A 17,546-nucleotide genomic window follows, 5' to 3' on the forward strand; every position below is an offset into this window, starting at 1 on the left:
AGCGAAGCATGCTGCTTTTTTTAGTTTAGTAGATGAACTTCTTCAGACAGAAAAAATACTATTTACAATTATATTATTTTATTTTTACATGTGCTAGCTAATAATTGCAACAACCTACTAATGTTTTAAAGTGCCAGTGCCCAGTAAACAATACATGGTTTACCAATTTTTATAACAGTTTTTAAAAAAAGTCATTAAAAGTTCATAAAACCTAAATCATATAACACAACAAACAACAAAAAAAAAAATATTTTACTAATCGGATTTGTAACAAGTCAGGTTGTAAAAGTTTAAAAAGCAGGTTACATTGACCATAAAACAAACATCAAAAATAAGGTTCTGGCTGTTAACTTTTTTTTTTCTTTTTTTTTTTTTTACTTTTTTTTTTTTTTTTGTGTTAGAATGTCTCACTGTACTGTACTAAAGGTACCTATATGTGTGTATCTAGTATAATACTATAAAAATTGTTACTATCCCTCTGAGCTATTTTTTCTCTCTAAGGTCTAAACTCTTTTAAGTTCATTATATACACCACCCAGACAATGCAGCAGGCTATTACATTCCTGAGCAGCAGTGCAGCACATATTACTCTTTACTCTACTACCTACTATTCTTCCTTTGCTACTTGTACTTGCCACTACAGAGCATCACAGGGCAACTACGGTCTGCAGGCTGGCTTGCTTCCACTATCTTTACCACCTTGTTGGCCACCTTACTGGAAGTTCACCTTCCTGGCCATCATTCTGGGCTCCTGTGCTGCTGGCCACCCTATTGACTGGCCTGTGGACCTCCTTACTGGCTGGCTGGCCTCCTTACTTTCAGACTTGGCTGAAATGCCTCTTGGCTGGCTTCTTTCTTGCTGGTCTCTTGGCTGGATAATTGGCTTCCTAGCTTGCGTGCTGACTTCCTGGCTTGGTCAGCAAACAGATCTTATTCACCATTCTGTAGAAGCACTATTTTAAACAAAAAGAAGATAGTGCTCTACAAGTGCAGGCTTTGCCATTTCCTTGCTTCTGTGAGCACGACTCCTTGCACAAATTGCAACTTATTTTTGCACAGTGTTAACCACCTGTACCTAACAGGGAGCAGCTCCTCGTGAATGTCTGTGTTGGTGACATCACAACTGAAATTCTGAGTCACCGAAATATATTGCATATTTAAACTAGGAAAGACACCAAAGCTGGGATTTTTGAGAGTCACACAAATTAGAACAGGTCAGTTAAGGTTGATCACCTGTGAACTGAGGGAGGATCTAGGAGCTAAACCCCTTATATTCAAGGGATAAAATAAAACATTTCAAGGCTTTAAAGGAAAACACCTCAGAACTAAAAAATGTACATTTTTTCCAGTCTTTCGTTGTTTTCTGAGCTATTTTAACAGCTCAAAATCACTCTGACTGCTGCTTATAGAATTTTAATATGTTTTTTTTGCAAAAATGGCTGCCAGTGGGGCTTGGCATATCAATGCAATATTGTTTTTCTTCAAGCCTTTTGCTTTCCTATAATCCTTTTTAAGATTGCTTTATATAAAGCATGGTACATAAGGTAGTAGTAGTGTATTTGTTGTATATTCTCATGCAATTAACTTGTAATGGGATTAGTGTCTGTCACCTTCATCTTGTATACCTTCTGTAACAGGCTTTTTATTCCTTGAATGACCTTCATTTGTGTGTGTTCAAAGCTTGTTTTACACTATACTAAGGAGTTTTTATACAGCAGCAGCCAAAAATGTAGCTAAATTGCAGGCCTTTGTTCAAAGTATCCTTTTGTAGTCCAAGACGAATTGACAATCCCCTCCCTCCAGACTTTGGTAAATGTGTTGTACTTTACAAGAATTACAAGAACGAATATTTTCTGATTTTTCTGTAAAAGTCACATACATCTTTGATACTGCATTTAAGTCATCATAAATTGAAAAGTAGTATAAACATTTAAAGTTTAAAGTTTAGCATATCACTACTGTGATTGATCATATCTCAGCCAGTCAGGGATAAATCTCAGAATCAGGGACAAATACAGATGTAATCAAGGACACTTGTAATATATTGGTTCTGTTAACTTGGAACATTGACAGAACAGCAGAATGTGGATTAATATACATTTTCTGAAGTAAAAGAAGTCTATAATTATTGTCAATAAGTGTAATTCACCACACATTTTCCAAAAGTCACCAATTGTAGGAGGGATTAAGAGGGACACAGCTAAAATCTGAGTCCAAAATCAGGGACGTCCCTCAACTGCCTTTGAACCAGTAACTGGTACAGTTGCCCTGCTTTGTTTTGAAAGGTATGGCTAGATTGGAGCAATTGTGAATCAGTTTAACTTCTCTTCCTCTCTGCAGTAAAGATGGTGGAAAACAGTTTCACGCTCTTCCTCTCTGGAGTAAAGACAGCGGAAGACAGTTTCACACCTCTCTGTCTTTTCTACAGTAGCCGATGAGCTCCTGATATGTGCAGGACTAATTACCTGTATGAGATTGTCAGCAGTATATGACTACAAATTTCTGTGTCTGTAGTATGGTCATGCAGGCATAGACAAATACCTCTACAAATTATGTGAGACGTTAAGCTTAAAAAGTGGATGTTTTTCCCTTCCTTTGATTCCAATGCAAGGAAATGAAAGTTTTATATAGTGCAAGCAGGTTTCTGGTACCTACACAATGCTAGAATCATATTATAGGGAGCTAAGCAACGTAAGAGTTGAGTTAAACTGTAGGAGAAGGTGAAGTTTTCCTTTAATGAAAAAGCTCATTCGCATTCTGCCACAGGCTGATGTGAATGAAAGGTTAGTTTGATTTTTCTTATATTGTGCATTATTTTATTGCATTTTTATATTTTCTGTATTGATATATTTTCATTACACTGTTGTAATTGTATTCTCTTTTCTATTGCATACTTAAACTAGGAAACTCATTGCCTCCCTAGCTGCCTGACCCTTGTTAATTTGACCAAATAATTTCTTCTCTCTCATCTTTTATTGGCTATTGTCAGTAAATGTAGTGTTATTTTGTAGAGTCACTCCACTTTATTTGTATTTCTGCTGCATTCCATGCAGCCAGAATTTTGAGTGCCCACCGTTCAGTCTGCCTTCCTGTTTTAAAATGAGTGGCTCTCCCCTTAGATTGCTAAAGCTCATGTTACCCCTCTTTCATATCTTCCTGCTTAGTGCATGCTGCATCTTTCAGGATGTTAACCCAGTTTTTCCAAGCCGAAAGACACAACAACAACCACCTTTAAAATCTGCAACATCTATTCCGAGACCTCCAATCATTGGAGAACCCAAATTCTTCTTTCAGTAGTCATCTTTGGATCAGTGCTCCTGTTTTGCTCCTGGTTTGAGAAGGAGCATATGGACACTGTTTCCTAGAAACTTGCCATCACCAGTCAGTGGAAAGCATTATAACTGTTTCATAGGAGCCAGTTTGGAATTTGTTCTGTTTTGCTGTTGGCGAGAGACGGAGCTGAGGGTCGTTGATCCTTGACCTTCTCTGATTGGGCATCGAGTGTCTTTGTAGGACCTTACAGATTAGTCTGGTTGCTGTTCAACCTATCTTATAGGAAAAAGCTACTACAAACCTTCAGACCCCTGCATCTTCTAGGATGAGATTGCTGTGCACCAAAGAGCCTGTGGCCTGCTTCTCATCTTGGGGTTAGTGCTACTGTTTTGTTTCTGTTGCGAGAAGAAGCAGACATTGAATCCCAACAGTGTGAAGCTGTGGCAAGGCCACCACTAGTAGTAGCCAGGTAGTACCCAGTTATGTGAATCCTCACTCTTCATTTTTGCCAAAGCTAATTCCTTCTTTTCAGTAAGCACTGCTTGATTAGCTACTGTCTAATTTAACTTGAGTATCTTCCTAAATACTAAATTTTCAGGGTCTACCACAGTACTTCCTTCAAGTGTTTGGCAGTCTCTTGTATAGCTAGCAGGCACATCAAGTTGACATTTTCCCTGTAAAAATGCACTTCATTTCACCAATATGTAGTTGTGCATAGGGCAGCTAGTTTTCAGTAGTGACAAGCACTACCTCAAGAGTTGTGAACCAGATACTCCTGAATTAGATGACTGTTTTGAGAGTATAGAGTAATCAATAAAAAGGGACCTGTTGCCATGAATATGAACTTTCCTATTGTCTCAATTGCTGGCTTTGTGGATAGGGGCTTTCTGAGGCAATATAGAAATTGCCTCTTGTTCACTGACAACCAGCTAATTCTAAAACTAATAAGGTCTGTGAGAGATGCGTTTACACAATGTCACTAAAAGCAAAGCTGTCGCCTACAAGCACTTAACAGTACTAACCAGGTTGTCAGAAATGCACACTACATCCATCATGACTCGCAGCATGAACCAGGCATGTAGACCCACATATGCTGAGGCACTTAAATGTAACCTTCTTATACCCCAAAGTTCTCCTAGATAAAAAAAGTATAAAATGGTTGAAAATGCCCAGAGGTTACTAATAACCTATAGAAAGGCTGTATATTGACATCTCCAAAATGCACATATCAACTAAGTAATACTGAGTTGGTTTACTAGGATGTCAATATACAGAGGTTTAGCAATATGTGCTTGATGTGCTTTGTGCTTTTAAACCACTGTGTTCATGTGCATTTTGGATTAAACTTCTGTTGAGTGGACCAGCTGGTTTCCGGTGCCTATCTCCTAGACAAAACACAGGTAGCAAATGCCCCCAGGAGGCTAAAATGAGCTCCTTCAAAACAACGCTCAGATCAACAAGTTGCAGCATGTCATGGAGCCTCTACTACTTTCATAAGGCAAGCCATCACACAGTCCAACATTCTGGTCATTGGAGACTCCATTGTGAGACACACTCAAGTACTTCTCACCAGGCTGAGTAAGGATAAAGTCACGTTTAGTTGCTTATCCTGGAGCCAAGGTCTGACAAATTATACATGCAGTCAGGTCATTGGGCTGCAAGTACCAGTATGAATCATTCATAGTCCGTATTGGTATAAATGACTTGAGCTGTATCTCCTTAGATTATATGAAGAGATACATGATAGAGCTCTCAGAATGTGTCCCAGGCTGGTATGAGTCTAGAAATGAGCAGCATTCTACCTTTTCCAAGGATGATGCCACAACTTGAATAGAAGGTGACTGACGTAAATAGCTTAGTTTCTGTGTCATTCTAGAGGTGTGAAATATTTGTCAGCATAGAAAGAGATAGATAGCAGACCATTTTGCTTTGGCAGGGATGGTCTTCACCTCTTTTTAGGCTTTTGAATATTAGCTAAAACTCTTTCTTCTTTTTCAGGGAATGCCAACTTGGCAATTCTTCCAACACAATAAATCAAAAGTAAAAAAATCTAAAGGTGTTACTGCTTAATGATAAAAGTCTAAATAAGAAACTCAACTCGTTGCAGAGAGCACCACACAAAGATATAATGCCTTCCACACATTTACTCCCTGTGTAATTGTGTAGGTGTTTTGATTTGCATCAAAAATAAATATACATCAAGGCTGGTCAAACAGGACAGTGCACTTGAGCTTTTTCACTGGCAAAATCCCATGCTACTTCCTCACAAGCTATAGGACCCCTTCTATTACCTATTTAGGTGCATACCAAAGGGGACACTGTACTCGGTGTTAGGTCTTATGCATGCCAAAGTGGAATAATGACCTTCTTGGACTTATATGCCATACTTTTTTTTTTATAAGTTCCTCATCATAGAATGATTTCCTAACTACTGTAGACATGTGATAGGGATGCACATAGCCAGTAATCCAACCTTTCACCAAGTCTGTGACTCCTGGGTTGATTCTTAGGAGTATGTTGTCAGTGTGGTAGTTAACGGGTGTGGACGGCTTCACAAAGGATATTATTATGCATTTCTTGGCATTTAGTTTTAGTCCATGACTCTGGTACCAGTCATTTGTTCTTGGAGAGCATTAGCGTCATTGTGGGATTCTGTGACTGCGAATAATTTGCAGTAGTCTGCAAATTTGATCAGCTAAGAGTACCTTGACATTGACCTTGACTTCAGAGCAATAGCTGCCAAAAAGGAGAGGTCCCAGAACCTCAAGGACACCACTTATGGTGACTCGTCTATTTGTAGACATGGACTCTCCAGTTTGAACTTCCAGGGTCCTGTCTATGAGCCAGCTGGCAAACCACCGGGTGATGTAATGGTTCATACCTAACCTGTTAGGTTTGCCAACAATGTCAGAGTTGGGTATTGTGACAAAAGCCTTGGCCAAGTCAAGGTAGGCAGTGTGAACTATTTTACTCTTGTCCATTGCTCATTGAAGTCCACCAGGTTAACTAAGATTGAAGCTTAACTGGCTTTGATCCAGTACTGGAGATTTCCAGTGTCATTATTGATCATTTCTATGATAATAATTTCCATGGCTTTGCATACAAGACTGAGAGTTTTGGGGCTATAGCTTTCAGGGTCTGTAGATGACCCTTTTTGTACAGAGGGATGACTGTCACCATTTGCCATTCCCCATTTGCGAGGTCCTCTTTGGAGGCTGTGGTTAAATAGTAATTTCATAGAGCCTGATAGATCATGTTTCATGCTACTTTGAAGGCAGCTTGAAATATTATCAGTGGCCACCAATGCAATGTTCTTGGTCTTGAGACAGCACTGAAGACCTGCTCCCTAGTGATAGTGTGGGGGTTACATTTGATGGTATTTCCTGAGGGTGGGCTGGGAGAAATTAAAGATGAATTTGTGTGTCAGTAGACTTGCTATATAGTCTGGTTTCTCTCTTTTTTTTTTTATTTCTCCAAGTCTTTTGGCTCTCTAATACCATGACAAAAATGGACCCCATTTCGAAGTCAAAAGTTCATGAAATTAGTAGTGTTTCAGTCTTTGACGTTAGCCAGAATTGATGTTCGCAGCAGTTCAGTGAAGGTGGCTCCATTAACAATGCGCTCTGCAGGCACTTGTATATTGCCTAGGAGTCTGCGGACATAGCTAAAAATGGCTTCTGGTCGTCTTTAGCGTGGGAGGCTGAGTTTACCTTAATTTGGCATTGGTAGATTTTATTTTTCTTCTGAATTGTTTGTTTAGTTTGATGAAAGCTCTCTTATCCTGCTAAGTGGTACACATCATAATGTTTGCCATGATTGTTTTCCTTCTGTTATACAGCCTATTGATGATGTAATTCAATCAGGATGGCTTATTTGCTCTGTACTTATTCCTGGTGGATACAGCTGCCTCTGTGCAGCTGTTGACATGCTTGTATAGGGTTTCTGTGAACAGTTCCATGAAGGCATCAGTGCTTTCAGGGTTTAGTGGTGCTTGACATTTTGACAGGTTATCACTTAATAGTTTGAATTCAGCCTGAAGTGTAGCCCCTGAACGTCTAAGGGTAAGCTGGAGTTCTGTTTTTTTTTTTTTTTTTTTTTATTTTCACTTCAAAGGAGACCATTTTGTTGAGTGACATAACACCAGGGGTTGCGCAAAACTCTCACATATTAGTGAAGACCATATCCAGTATATTTGCATCCTTGGTTGGGTTATTGACAATCTAGTCCAGGGAGTTTGTGTTTACAAAGTCAAAGAACCTTGGTGCCTGTATGTTTGGTGGTTTATATGATACCCGTTAGTAGTGAGGTAAAGTTGTCCATGAACATGGTATTGGGTTGGATAGTGAGTGTCTCCGGTAAGCTTAAATAAGTGTTATGGGATTCCTGGGTTATCGAGGGGGGACCTATAGCTTGCAGGGAAGTGCCATGGGATTTTTCCTGTGGTGATTTGAACATGGAAAAGCTTGTGTGTTGTCCTGTTTGACCAGCCATTAGTTATATTAATTTTATTCTTTGATGTAAACAGAGATGCCTCCACCTTTTAGTCCATGCCTGTGTAGTAGCTAGTTTAAATGTATAGAAGGCTTTATAGCCTTGTACTACCAGAGTGCTCTCCATAGCTTTAAACCATGTCCTAGTGACCGCACAGACGTCAGAATTCTCTAGAGTGAAGATAGCTTGTAGGGAGGGGAGTTTCTTGTTTAGGCTTCTAGCATTGAACAGTAACACCTTTAGATTTTCTTCATTTTGAGTTGCTATGGCAGAAAGTTTGCCAAGTTGGCATTGCCTAAAAAAGGCACTATGGGGTGGACACTGTTTTAGCTAATATATTAAAGCCTAAAGGGGAGAAGTGCAGACCATCCCTGGCAACACAGCATGGTCTGTTGACCAACTCTTTATTGCAATCCCTTGGAATGACACCAGAAGCTAAGCCATTTATTAAAGTCAGTCATCCGCTGTTTTTATTGTGGCATCATCCCTGGAAAAGGTAGAATGCTGCTCAATGCTAGGCTCATACCAGCATGGATCAGATATTTCAAGACTTCCATCTTGTCTGTCTTTATATAGTCTAGGGAAGTATGTATCAGGTCATTTACACCCCCATGGACTATGAATGAGTCATAATGGATGCTTTTCCATATCAGTGTTGTGGTATTCTTTACTAAAGGGATTCCCTGCCTATTGTAGCCCAACTTCCGTCCACTGTTCCAAAGCCTTAAGATTTTAAGGATATAGTATGTCACACGTATGCTCCCCCGCTCATGGTGTAGATCATAAAGGTGACTACGGATGTACATACCTTAGGACATCTTTGAAGCCAGTCTGAACGCTATCTTCAGACATCGGTCTGAACGCTTCCTTGTTTCTGCTGGTTACCAAGCCATTTTCAGGTAAGTGCCCCTTTGGAGTTTTCTTCATATCTTCCTTTTTTTTTTTGCTTTTAGTTGTGAGGTTACATGTCATACAGAAATGGAAAATGTCAGTGTGGGAGACAGAGTCCCCATAAGGACTGTCAAAGGGTGGACCTACTCACATAAGACAAAAGGGGTCTGTCATCCATCCTCACATGTCCATTCTTCAGCTGACACTGTGAGTAATAGGGTTTAGATCTCTTTTAGGCACTTATTTTCTGAGGATGTGCTTTGGGTCCTGCAGGAGGCTAGGAAACCCACTACCAGGAAATCTTATGTATCCAAATGGAAAAGATTTTTGGTCTGATGACTTGCTCGCAACCAAGATACATTTTCTGTGAAGGTGCCTCTGGTTGTCTTATTTGTGTGAATTTCTCCATGCTTGGGTTTGCCTACTCTTCAATTAAAGCTCATCTTTCAGCTGTCTCTGCTTGTCTGCATTTGACTCCTACTTTGCTCTCGAGGTTTGAGGTCAAGCTTTCTTAAAGGCGTATTTCATATTAGACCTCCCAGCAAGCCTCCTCTTCCTTTTTGGGACCTTAATTTGGTTCTTGAAAAATTGACTCCAGCTTCTTTTGAGCCTGCAGCTTCAGCTTTCTTGTAGCATTGTACATGGAAGATTGTTCTTTTGGCCTTTACTTCAGTTAGGAGGATGTCTGAGCTTCAGTCCTTTATGGCTTTTACTCCTTTTTAATTTTTTTCATAGGGTTAGAGTGTCTTCATACTACTTATTTTATGCCCAAGGTGGTTAATGAACTGTCTCTTATTTAGTCTATTAATTTGTCCACTTTTTTCCCTATTTCCAGAGATTGCCACTGAGAAGTTTCTTCATGTCTTGGATTTGCATAGACAGCACAGATATTTGGGTAAGAATAATGCCATTCAAAAGTCTGGGCAACTTTTTCTTTCATTCCATTCTACATCTCTAGGTTTGGCTGCTCCTAAGCAAGCCATTTCTTCATGGATCTCTAAGGCCGTTCCTTGTTGCTACTCCTTTCATGATAAATGTCTGTCTGCCTCTCTAAAGGCTCATTCTACCAAGGCTGTGGCTTCCTCTATTGCTTTCTTCAAAGGCTTGGATATCAGTTCCATCCTTGAAGTTGCTACTTGGTCTTCTGGCCCATACCTTTGCTTAGCATTACAAATTGGATATTGTTTCCAAAGCAAGAGCTAGCTTTGCTAGGGCTATCTTGCATGGATTTGTTCAGGGCTCTGCTGGTCCTTCCTCCTCCCATGTTTCCACTTGAGCTTTTATACTATTTCTTTAGTAAATAGTACTGAATCAGTAATATGGAAGGGCTTAGTATAGTTGTGTAAAATCTTAGAATAACAGTAGATGTCCCTTCTATTTACTGTTGCAGTATTCACTCTCTCCCTCCCTCCCCCTTTTTTCTCTACTCTTTCAATTTTCCTTCTACATCAGGGAGGGTGAGTGCACAGCCGACGCCTGACCCAGACTTTGGGATTCTGGCCGACCGAGGGCTACCTGCCGGCAGGAAGAACCCTACAGTGATGACTGCAACAGTGAAGACACTCTAACATCTACATTTATGGTAAGTGTACTTTCCTCCTCCTCCTCTCCTTAGACTGTTGTTCCTCCTGGGACTATTCAGTTATGAGGTATGTAGTCTGTATGCCACCTTTATGCCCTATATTGTGAGCGCGGAGCATATGTGTGGCATACAATAGCCTTAACTTCCTAAGGTTGTGGTATTCTGGTTGGACGTTGTGCTGCCCTCTGCAAGGAATCCCTTTAGTAAAGAATACTGCAACAGTGAAGAGAAAGACATCTACAGTTATGCTAAGATTTTACACAACTGTACTTTACTTGGTTCGGGTGCCTAGAGAGGAGTTGTGGTATTGTATGAGGAAGTCAGGAGTGTCAGAGAAGTATGTAAGAGTGGTACAGGATATGTACGAGGGTAGTGTAACAGTGGTGACGTCTGCGGTGGGAGTGACGGATGCGTTTAAGGTGGAGGTGGGGTTTTATCAAGGTTGACAGACGATATCAGACAGGAGTCCCCGTGGATTATGATGTTTGCAGATGACATTGTGATGTGCAGTGAGAGTAGGGAACAGGTGGAGGAGACCCTGGAGAGATGGAGATATGCTCTAGAGAGAAGAGGAATGAAGGTCAGCAGGACTAAGACAGAATATATGTGTGTGAATGAGAGGGAGGATAGAGGAATGGTGAGGATGCAAGGAGTAGAGGTGGCGAAGGTGGATGAGTTTAAATACTTGGGGTCAATAGTTCAGAGTAATGGTGAGTGTGGAAGAGAGGTGAAGAAGAGAGTACAGGCAGGATGGAGTGGGTGGAGAAGAGTGTCTGGAATGATTTGTGACAGACAAGTACCTGTAAGAGTGAAAGGGAAAGTCTACAAGAGGGTAGTGAGAACCAGCTATGTTATATGGGTTGGAGACAGTGGCATTGACAAAAAGGCAGGAGTTTCAGCTGGATGTGGCAGAGTTAAAGATGTTAAGATTTGTACTGGGTGTGAAGAGGGTGGACAGGATTAGGAATAAGTGTATTAGAGGGTCAGCTCAGGTTGGAAGATTTGGAGACAAAGCCAGAGACGCAAAATTACGTTGGTTTGGACGTGCTGAGGAGGGATGCTGAATATATTGGGGAAAAGATACTAAGGATGAAGCTACCAGGTAACAGGAAAAGTGGAAGGCCTAAGATAAAGTTTATGAATGTGGTGAGAGAGGACATGCAGGTGGTTGGTGTGACAGAGCAAGATGCAGAGGACAGGAAGAAATGGAAACAGGTGATCCGCTGTGGTGACCCCTAACGGGAACATCCGAAAGAAGATGATGTACTTTACTTGGTCCAGTGACCTGAGTGTATGTTTGAGGTTTTACTTTTCCCTGTGAAACTTTATCATTAGTTTTTAAGAGACTGCATTTCATTGGAAGAACCAAAGATTTTTGTATTGAGCTTAGACATGATGTTCATCGTGCATACAGCTGCAGCCATAACAGATGGGTTATCCTGCCGTCAGGCGGGTCCTCGGTCAGCCGAATTCCAAAGTCTAGGTCCAGCGTCTGATGTCGTCGCTTCTTCCCTGACGTCAGTGTGGCAGGGGTATAAAAGAACCAGCCGACGCCATTTTCTTCAGTCTTTCTTGCCGCGCGGTACGCGAAGCAGAAGCAGTTTGCAAGTGCCGGTTGGCCAGCTCCTGAGATTACGAATATTTTTCAGCCGAAGTCTTTTTGAAAGCTAAGTACCCCATTGGGGAAACTTTTCTTGCCTAAGACCGATGTCAGACAAAGTTAATAATTGCATTTCATGTGGGAAGCAAATACCGCATAAGGATTTCCATTCCTTCTGCATTCCTTGCTTAGGCCCAAACCACGACTTCTCGGCCTGTTGTTTTTGTGCTAGATTCAACAAACGCACTATTAAGCGTCGGGCGGAGTTCGCCCAACACTATTTTGGTAAAAAAATTTAATTACATTATGTCGTCGGATACTCCGACTCCAGTTTTGAGTAAAAGACGCAAAGATAAGGACCGACATACGAGGTCCGCGACTTCTACCGACACCACGCTAAAGCCGGCTATAGGTGCTCCTGTTCTCAGTGAGGCGCCTACGCAGCCCCTGAGTACCGATGACGCTTTTTTAGCGGTGTCTTTTGTGCCCGAGGTCGCAGGCTCCTCGGCCCCCACCCCGACTACAGATACCGACGCCACTCTTGGCGGGGAAACTCAGAGTTTAGACAGGCCTGCCACCTCTCAAGGTGTCTTCAGGCCTTCTTCTTCTTTTTCCATTAAGGCTTTCACAAAATCTAAAGCAGCCATGAAAACTAAAAGACAAGCTCCACTGAGCCCCTCTCAAGGCCCCATGCCTAAAAAACAGAAATGGCTGAGGATTTGATTACTCTTATCAGGGGTTCTCAACCAACATTCTGAAGACCAGGAATATTCATACTGCCTTTTTGAAGATTCTGATGCGGAGGAGTCCATTCCCTCTGTCTCCCCCCCTGAGGACTATTCTTTTGGGGAAACCTTGCATACCTTGAGGGAACACTTCCACTGGGAAGGCCAAGATTACTCAGATTCCAAGAAAAGGCTGAGGGATTTTCTCTTGCTTCCTCAGCACAGGCCTCTGGCTATCCCTCCTGTCTTAGACATACTAGATGATGTGTATTCAGAGGCCAGCCTTAACCCAGATTCTTTACCACCAGCTCCTGTTAAGCCTGACAGGTATTACCGGGTTTCTGATTCACACCAATTCCTATACAAAAGCCATGCTGCTGACCCAGAAACTATTTCACAGGGTCCCAAGGGAATTAAGGCCTCTACTGCCAAAAATCCATTACCTTCAGAGAGAGATTCCAGAGCTTTAGAAAGGTGGGGGAAAAAAGTATACACCTCGGCCACTTTAACCATGAGGGCATTAAACTGTCAGTTCCATATGTTAAAGTATCAACAGTTTTTGTTATCTCAGTTGAAAAGCAAAATGTCACAACCTGAACAACCAGACTTGAAGGAGTTGCAGGATTTGTTGCACAGTGCAGAGCAAGTGGGTAAACATACCTTGCAATGTGGTTTTGATGCTTTAGAGGCCTCATGTAGAGCTGCTGTTACAGGGTCTGTCATACGTAGACATGCTTGGCTCAAAGAGCAAACCTTACCATAGGTTCATAGGTTAGTATTAGGCTAACTGCCCTTGCGAGCCATTGTAAGCCTAGCCAATTATCCCTTGTGAGACTCAAACCCTGCACCTTGTGTTTGTAAGGCAAACACCTTCATCATTAGGCCACCTTCCCCAACCAGATCATGTCAAAGCTAAATTACTAGATGCACCTCTTCAAAAAGATGTATTGTTTGGTGTTAAAGCTGAGGAGGTATTAAAGAAAATGGAGGAAAAGGCAAGATCAATGCAAACAGTGAAAGATTTCCTACAAGTACAACCTCCACGTTTCAGCAGAAACTGGCCTTCAAAAAATTGGTCCTTTCCAGCCACGGACAGACCTCAAAGAGGTAGATACAGGCGCCCGAGGGGTAGAGGGCAATCTCAAGGATCATTTAGAGCCAGACAATGGCAAGCACCTACACCAAGAGGTGGAGAGGATAGATCACAGCCATTCAGAAAGCAGACACAATGACTTTCCCCTTTGCATGCCAAGCAAAGCTTTAATGGCAGCACCTTTAGGCGGAAAACTGGCATTATTTTCGAAAAATTGGCATATTGTCACAAAAGACAAATGGATCCTGGACATTATAGACAGAGGCTACAGATTCCACTTTCACACCCTTCCAAAAATTAGAGGCATGCCAAACCTGCCACAAAATCAAAGGGCAGAGGCGCAAAAACAAATTTCAGCTCTCATGGACATGAAAGCTATTCAAGAGGTACCTGCACAAGAACAGGGTCAAGGGTTTTATTCCAGGCTATTCCTGGTACCAAGGAAGGACAAAGATTGGAGACCTATTTTGGACCTATCCATCCTAAACACATATTTACTCATACCAAAATTCAAGATGCTCACATTACAGCAGCTTCTTCCCATGCTGGGCAAGGAGTCTTGGTTGGTAACATTGGACCTCAAGGAGGCATACCTGCATGTCCCTATCAGACAAGATTTCAGAAGATACCTCAGATTTCTTGCAGGTTCAACCCATTATCAATTCTCTGCATTGCCCTTTGGCTTATCTACTGCACCCAGAGTGTTCACGAAATGCCTGGCATCAGTAATTGCCTTCTGCAGACATCAAGGGATACAAATATACCCATATTTGGACGACTGCCTGATCCAAGCGGACAGCAAGCACATACTTCTGAAACACCTGGCGTTTGTAATAAAGTTGTTGAACTTTCTGGGATACACAGTCAACAAAAAGAAATCAAAACTAATACCCTCTCAAGCAATAATTTTCCTGGGTGCCAGCTTGAATACAAACACCCAGATGGCCTACCTCACGCCAGAGAAACAAGGGCAACTATCTCAATACTTCAGAAAAATGGCAACCTTCACCAGGCTGACTGCAAGGAAAGTCCAGCAGGCTCTGGGATTCATGGCATCTTGCATCCTGCTAATCCCATGTGCAAAGCTGCATTTGAGGAAACTTCAATGGTACCTAAAAAACTTATGGTCTCAAAACAGTCACAGTTTGGAAACAATTATACCACTCATTCCATGTCTCCAAAAGGAATTTCAGTGGTGGGCTCAAGCATGCCAAAGAAACATAGGTCTCCCATTCTGCATGCCTCAAGCAAATCAAATCATCACAACAGATGCCTCGGACTACGCCTGGGGGGTGCACATGACAGATCAGTGCATTCAGGGCAAATGGTCCCAAAAAGAAAAGCACCTACACATCAATCAAAAGGAAATGCTAGCGGTGAAAAATGCTATTATGGCCTTCAAAGACCTACTGCATCCAGGCCAGCTATTGATAAGGACAGAGACAACACCACAGTGATGTGGTACATAAACAAACAGGGAGGCACTCACTCATATCCCCTGTGCAGACTAGCCATGTCTCTTTGGAACACGGCTCTGGAATTACAAATCCAACTTCAAGCACAATTCCTGCCAGGCAAGGAAAACATGCTGGCAGACAACCTAAGCAGAAATATGACAGATCCACACGAATGGAAGTTGCATCCTCAAGTTTTTGCAAAGATAATTCAAGCATGGGGAAGGCCGGACATAGATCTTTTTGCTACCCACAGAAATTACCAATTGAAATAATTCTGCTCAAGGACCTATCATCCTCAGGCCTGGAAAGTGGACGCACTTTATTTCAGTTGGACAACATTGACAGTTTATGCCTTTCCACCTCTTCCTCTGCTGCCCAAAGTTCTATTAAAAGCCAGAGCAGACAGGCCAAAGATGATTCTCATTGCTCCAAACTGGCCAAGACAACACTGGTATCCACTCCTGAGGAGCCTGACGCATTCCCCACCATGGATCCTGCATCTAGTGCCTCTTCTGTTGACCCAGCACAACTTCAAAACTCTTCACAGACAGCTAAAAACACTCAATCTAGCCGCATGGAGGATTCCTTGATTTCCCAAAAGACCCGCCTCTCCAGGGAGGTGCAGGATGTCATTTTGGAGGCCAGAAGGCCTTCTACTAGAAAAGCCTACTCCGCCAAATGGAAACGATTTTGTGCCTGAAATCAGAAAAAGGGACAGAATCCTGAGATACTGAATTTACCTCAAATATTACAGTACCTAGCTGAGATGCTAAACAGAGGACTTTCATTCTCCTCCATCAAAATCCATGCTTCAGCCATTTCTGCACAATACAACACTGATCCTCCTTTATTCTCTCATCCTCTCTTAAGACAGTTCCTCAGAGGGGCTAAGAATATAAAACCCCCAAGGAAGCAACCAGTACCTGCTTGGGAATTCAATTTCATTTTAGAAAAACTGACCCTGCCTCCATTTGAGCCAGCTGCTTCAACAGAATTGCAATATTTGTCATGGAAATCAGCCTTCCTTCTGGCTATCACCTCAGCACGCAGGGTTTCGGTACTACAAGCCCTCATGGCTGTGCAGCCTTTCATCATTTTCCATCAGGACAGAGTTTCCTTACGAACCAACCCTTCCTTTATGCCAAAGGTGGTATCCAGTGTAGCCTTGAATCAGGCTATCCACTTACCTACTTTTTGTCCTAATCCACAAAACAAAGGGGAAAGACTACTACATTCCTTGGACATTCACAGACAGCTTCACTATTATTTGGACAGGACAAAGCCATTCAGAAAATCAGAGCAACTCTTTGTGTCCTGTGCTACAGGTGCTCAAGGAAAGGCTATTTCCAAACAGACAATCTCAAAATGGATAGCCCACTGCATACGCTTTTGTTATTCATTTCATGGTAAAACTGTAAATACAAGCATCAGATCTTACAAGGGCCACAGCTACCTCTGCAGCTTTCCTCAGGGGGGTTCCTACCAAGGATATTTTGGAAGCAGCCACTTGGAGTTCTGTGCATACTTTCTCCAAGCACTATCACCTACCACTATACTCTAAATCTAGAGCGGGCTTTGCCACAGCAGTCTTGCAGGGCATCCTTGCTCCTCCTTGTTCCACTTAGTGCCTGCCACCCCTTTTTAGCTTTGGGATTCTACCCATCTGTTATGACTGCAGCTGTATGCACGATGAACATAGTACAGTTTTGTACCTACCATAAATGTAGATGTTCGAGTGCTAATACAGCTGCAGTCCAGGTTTCCCTCCCTCCTTCCCCTCTTGGGACAGGCCTAATGACAAACACCTCCTCATACAACCTGATTGGGGTATTCTTTTATGGTATATTTGCTTGCAACTACTGTTTTTTCATTATATTACATTGCATTATTACATAAATTTATGTTTTGCCTTCCTTCTGGGGGCACCTGACATCTGGGGCAAGAAAAACTGAAGAAAATAGCGTTGGCTGGTTCTTTTATACCCCTGCCGCACTGACGTCAGGGAAGAAGCGACGACATCCGACGCCGGACCTAGACTTTGGAATTCGGCCGACCGAGGACCCGCCTGACGGCAGGATAACCCATCTGTTATGACTGCAGCTGTATTAGCACTCGAACATCTACATTTATGGTAGGTACAAAACTGTACTTTCAGCATCTTAGCTGGGTACTTATGTCTGCTACACTCTGCTGATCTGTTTGTATTATGTTCATATGAAAATAATCAGAGAAAATTCTGAAAAAGATGGGGCATTTGTATACCAATTGTGATACCTCTGAAGAAGACAGGGCAGTTTGCAGTAGGAATACATAGAAGTAGGTCATTCAGAAGGTTTTCTTTGACCACTGTTTTTACCTTTCTTGTTGAGTTAGTTCTGTATTTTGTAATTCTGTTTTCCCCATTATACGTATTGCTTCGTTGGGATGGTAGAAG

General features: G+C 42.0%; 1 protein-coding gene across 6 annotated transcripts in view; it reads left to right on the plus strand.

Annotated features, from left to right (window-relative positions):
* Positions 1–17,546, plus strand: part of LOC122794391 (CD2 associated protein) — a 3,269,826-nt gene that overhangs the window by 2,192,071 nt on the left and 1,060,209 nt on the right. The gene's annotated exons all lie outside the window — the stretch shown is intronic.

The sequence above is a fragment of the Protopterus annectens genome, chromosome 2.part1 (genome assembly GCF_019279795.1).
Source record: "Protopterus annectens isolate FY-2018-M chromosome 2.part1, PAN1.0, whole genome shotgun sequence".
Taxonomy (NCBI): Eukaryota; Metazoa; Chordata; order Ceratodontiformes; family Protopteridae; genus Protopterus; species Protopterus annectens.